A 5,904-nucleotide genomic window follows, 5' to 3' on the forward strand; every position below is an offset into this window, starting at 1 on the left:
GCCCTTCCGCATCTGCCGATACTGCCCTTCCACATCTGCCGATACTGCCCTTCTGCGTCTGCCGATACTGCCCTTCCACATCTAACGATACTGCCTTCCACATCTGCCGATACTGCCCTTCCACATCTGCCGATACTGCCCTTCCACATCTGCCCATCTGTCGATACTGCCCTTCCACATCTGCCCATCTGTCGATACTGCCCTTCCACATATGCCGATACTGCCCTTCTGCATCTGCCGATACTGCCCTTCCACATCTGCCGATACTGCCCTTCCACATCTGCCCATCTACCGATACTGCCCTTCTGCATCTGCCGATACTGCCCTTCCACATCTGCCGATACTGCCCTTCCACATCTGTCGATACTGCCCTTCCGCATCTGTCGATACTGCCCTTCCACATCTGCCGATACTGCCCTTCCACATCTGCCCATCTACCGATACTGCCCTTCTGCATCTGCCGATACTGCCCTTCCACATCTGCCCATCTACCGATACTGCCCTTCCGCATCTGCCGATACTGCCCTTCCACATCTGCCCATCTGCCGATTCCACATCTGCCCTTCCACATCTGCCCATCTGCCCTTCGATACTGCCCTTCCACATCTGCCCATCTGCCCTTCGATACTGCCCTTCCACATCTGCCGATACTTTCCCATCTGTCCGATCTGCCCTTCCACATCTGCCGATACTGCCCTTCCGCATCTGTCGATACTGCCCTTCCCCATCTGCCGATACTGCCCTTCCACATCTGCCCACATCTACCGATACTGCCCTTCCACATCTGCCGATACTGCCCTTCCACATCTGCCGATACTGCCCTTCCATCTGCCGATACTGATCTGCCCATCCACCTGATACTGCCCTTCCATCTGCCGATACTGCCCTTCCGCATCTGCCGATACTGCCCTTCAACATCTACCGATACTGCCCTTCCACATCTGCCGATACTGCCCTTCCACATCTGCCCATCCGCATCTGCGATACTGCCCTTCCACATCTGCCGATACTGCCCTTCCATCTGCCGATACTGCCCTTCCACATCTGCCGATACTGCCCTTCCGCATCTGCCGATACTGCCCTTCCACATCTGCCGATACTGCCCTTCCGCATCTGCCGATACTGCCCTTCCGCATCTGCCGATACTGCCCTTCCGCATCTGCCGATACTGCCCTTCCATCATCTGCCCTTCCATCTGTCGATACTGCCCTTCCACATCTGCCGATACTGCCCTTCCGCATCTGTCGATACTGCCCTTCCACATCTGCCGATACTGCCCTTCCGCATCTGCCGATACTGCCCTTCCACATCTGCCGATACTGCCCTTCCACATCTGCCGATACTGCCCTTCCACATCTGCCCATCTGTCGATACTGCCCTTCCACATCTGCCCATCTGATACTGCCCTTCCACATATGCCGATACTGCCCTTCTGCATCTGCCGATACTGCCCTTCCACATCTGCCAGCTCGATACTGCCCTTCCACATCTGCCGATACTGCCCTTCCACATCTGCCGATACTGCCCTTCCACATCTGCCCATCTGCCCTTCCACATCTGCCCATCTGCCGATACTGCCCTTCCACATCTGCCCATCTGTTCGATCTGCCGACTGCCCTTCCACATATGCCGATACTGCCCTTCTGCATCTGCCGATACTGCCCTTCCCCATCTGCCGATACTGCCCTTCCACATCTGCCGATACTGCCCTTCTGCATCTGCCGATACTGCCCTTCCACATCTGCCGATACTGCCCTTCCACATCTGCCGATACTGCCCTTCCACATCTGCCGATACTGCCCTTCCACATCTGCCGATACTGCCCTTCCACTGCCCATCTGTCTGCCCTTCCACATCTGCCGATACTGCCCTTCTGCATCTGCCGATACTGCCCTTCCACATCTGCCGATACTGCCCTTCCGCATCTGCCGATACTGCCCTTCCACATCTGCCCATCTGCCGATACTGCCCTTCCACATCTGCCCATCTGTCGATACTGCCCTTCCACATCTGCCCATCTGTCGATACTGCCCTTCCACATCTGCCGATACTGCCCTTCCACATCTGCCGATACTGCCCTTCCGCATCTGCCGATCTGCCGATGCTGCCCTTCAACATCTACCGATACTGCCCTTCCGCATCTGCCGATACTGCCCTTCCACATCTACCGATACTGCCCTTCCACATCTGCCGATACTGCCCTTCCGCATCTGTCGATACTGCCCTTCCACATCTGCCGATACTGCCCTTCCACATCTGCCCATCTACCGATACTGCCCTTCCGTATCTGCCGATACTGCCCTTCCACATCTGCCGATACTGCCCTTCCACATCTGCCCATCTACCGATACTGCCCTTCCGCATCTGCCGATACTGCCCTTCCGCATCTGCCGATACTGCCCTTCAACATCTACCGATACTGCCCTTCCATATCTGCCGATACTGCCCTTCCACATCTGCCGATACTGCCCTTCTGCATCTGCCGATACTGCCCTTCCGCATCTGCCGATACTGCCCTTCCGTATCTGCCGATACTGCCCTTCCGCATCTGCAGATACTGCCCTTCCGCATCTGCCGATACTGCCCTTCCGCATCTGCCGATACTGCCCTTCCACATCTGCCGATACTGCCCTTCCGCATCTGCCGATACTGCCCTTCCGCATCTGCCGATACTGCCCTTCCGCATCTGCCGATACTGCCCTTCCACATCTGCCCATCTGTCGATACTGCCCTTCCACATCTGCCCATCTGCCGATACTGCCCTTCCACATCTGTCGATACTGCCCTTCCACATCTGCCGATACTGCCCTTCCACATCTGCCGATACTGCCCTTCCACATCTGCCGATACTGCCCTTCCACATCTGCCGATACTGCCCTTCCACATCTGCCCATCTGTCGATACTGCCCTTCCACATCTGCCCATCTGTCGATACTGCCCTTCCACATATGCCAATACTGCCCTTCTGCATCTGCCGATACTGCCCTTCCGCATCTGCCGATACTGCCCTTCAACATCTGCCCATCTACCGATACTGCCCTTCCACATCTGCCGATACTGCCCTTCCACATCTGCCCATCTGTCGATACTGCCCTTCCACATCTGCCCATCTGTCGATACTGCCCTTCCACATCTGCCGATACTGCCCTTCCCATCTGCCGATACTGCCCTTCCGCATCTGTCGATACTGCCCTTCCGCATCTGCCGATACTGCCCTTCCACATCTGCCGATACTGCCCTTCTGCATCTGCCGATACTGCCCTTCCGCATCTGCCGATACTGCCCTTCCGCATCTGCCGATACTGCCCTTCCGCATCTGCCGATACTGCCCTTCCACATCTGCCGATACTGCCCTTCCACATCTGCCCATCTGTCGATACTGCCCTTCCACATCTGCCCATCTGTCGATACTGCCCTTCCACATCTGTCGATACTGCCCTTCCACATCTGCCGATACTGCCCTTCCACATCTGCCCCTTCCGCATCTACCGATACTGCCCTTCCCGCATCTGCCGATACTGCCCTTCCACATCTGCCCATCTGCCGATACTGCCCTTCCGCATCTGCCGATACTGCCCTTCCACATCTGCCCATCTGCCGATACTGCCCTTCCACATCTGCCCATCTGTCGATACTGCCCTTCCACATCTGCCCATCTGTCGATACTGCCCTTCCACATATGCCGATACTGCCCTTCTGCATCTGCCGATACTGCCCTTCCACATCTGCCGATACTGCCCTTCTGCATCTGCCGATACTGCCCTTCCACATCTGCCGATACTGCCCTTCTGCATCTGCCGATACTGCCCTTCCGCATCTGCCGATACTGCCCTTCCACATCTGCCGATACTGCCCTTCCCCATCTGCCGATACTGCCCTTCTGCATCTGCCGATACTGCCCTTCCACATCTGCCGATACTGCCCTTCCCCATCTGTCGATACTGCCCTTCCACATCTGCCGATACTGCCCTTCTGCATCTGCCGATACTGCCCTTCCACATCTGCCGATACTGCCCTTCCACATCTGCCGATACTGCCCTTCCACATCTGCCGATACTGCCCTTCCACATCTGCCCATCTGTCGATACTGCCCTTCCACATCTGCCCATCTGTCGATACTGCCCTTCCACATATGCAGATACTGCCCTTCTGCATCTGCCGATACTGCCCTTCCACATCTGCCGAAACTGCCCTTCTGCATCTGCCGATACTGCCCTTCCACATCTGCCGATACTGCCCTTCCACATCTGCGGTGAAAGGTGGCAGAGCTAGAACGGTGTTTGTCAAACCATTAGTCATCCTGAAAATCGTTCTTCTCACGAAAACGAAAACCTCTGTAAATACATTAATTAATTAATACAATTAAATATGGGGAAATGAAAGGTGAGGATCTCATCTTCACAGTTACCAGGATGACATAATCCTGTGGTTGAAATATCAACCTCATAACAACTTTATTCAAATTTAATGTATTAGTGGGTTGCCACTATTTAGCGCTATCTGTAATAATAAGTAAGAACGCCCGAGGATGAAATAATCTTGCTAGCTACTACTTTGTACCTGCAGGAAGGTTTACCTAGTGCAACCACAGGAAAAACAGTGACATAGGCAGTGATGTGGGAATGCTGAATCTCCCAACTCCTCCAATTCCTTTATGCCAAACTGACGTGGTACAGGCGCTGTTAAGCATTTGAAGATTGCGGGAGGCGACGTGGATGTCAAGAGAGACTACTTCATCCCTGAGTCTTAACCCTGACTCACAGCATCTCTTGACTCTGATGGACATTTCTGTTCTATTTCATAGCTCAAGCACCTTCCTATCTCACCACTCACTACAGAAGTAGGAGAGGAGAACTCCAAGTCTCATCTTCTATCCATCCGCCCCTGAGTCTTATGAGTTAATAACTGTAACAATAGTCATTCTGGCCATTGTGTTAAACTGTTTTATCCTGCAGGCAAAAAGCTTACCGCAGTTTTTATTCCCTCCCTGTATGGCCATTGTTCTGAGCTGCCCCTGTCTTGTCTTACAGTCAGATAGCTTAAGTGCTGTTGCTCGCTGTCTCCCTGGTCGATCTGCTTAACTTGTGTAAACCATGTTCCAGCAGAGCCCTATAAGTGGATTGTCAGTGGTAGTGGTGCCCAGAGGTCCAGCCTCTCAGAAAACCCTATACATTTAGCAACAGATTACATCGAACTCAACAAGGTGAGCTCAGACATGTGATGAGGATGATGAGGATAGAGAGAATGAGAGAGAGAGAGAGAGAGAGAGAGAGAGAGACATTGACTTTACATTGACCGTACGTACATATCCCAACCAAAAGCCATGGATTCAAGGCAACATCCGCACCGAGCTAAAGGCTAGAGCTGCCGCTTTCAAGGAGCAGGACACTAATTAACGGAGCAAAGTACAGAGAGATCCTTGAAGAAGACCTGGTCCAGAGCGCTCAGGACCTCAGACTGGGGCGAAGGTTCACCTTCCAACAGGACAACGACCCTAAGCACACAGCCAAGACAATGCAGGAATGGCTTCGGGACAACTCTCTGAATGTCCTTGAGTGGCCCAGCCAGATCCCGGACTTGAACCCGATTTAACATCTCTGGTGAGATCTGAAAATATCTGTGCAGCGACTCTCCCCATCCAACCTGATATTGCTTGAGAGGATCTGCAGAGAAGAATGGGAGACACCCCCCAAATACAGGTGTTCCAAGCTTGTAGCGTCATGCCCAAGAAGACTCAAGGCTGTAATTGCTGCAAAATGTGCAAAAGGTGCTTCAACCAAAAACTGAGTAAAGTGTCTGAATACTTATGTAAATCTGATATTTGAGTTTTTTTTATTTTTAATAAATTAGCAAAAAGTTATAAAAACCTGTTTTTGCTTTGTCATTACGAGGTCATGTGTGTAG

Source organism: Oncorhynchus gorbuscha, linkage group LG09, assembly GCF_021184085.1.
Source record: "Oncorhynchus gorbuscha isolate QuinsamMale2020 ecotype Even-year linkage group LG09, OgorEven_v1.0, whole genome shotgun sequence".
Classification (NCBI taxonomy): Eukaryota; Metazoa; Chordata; class Actinopteri; order Salmoniformes; family Salmonidae; genus Oncorhynchus; species Oncorhynchus gorbuscha.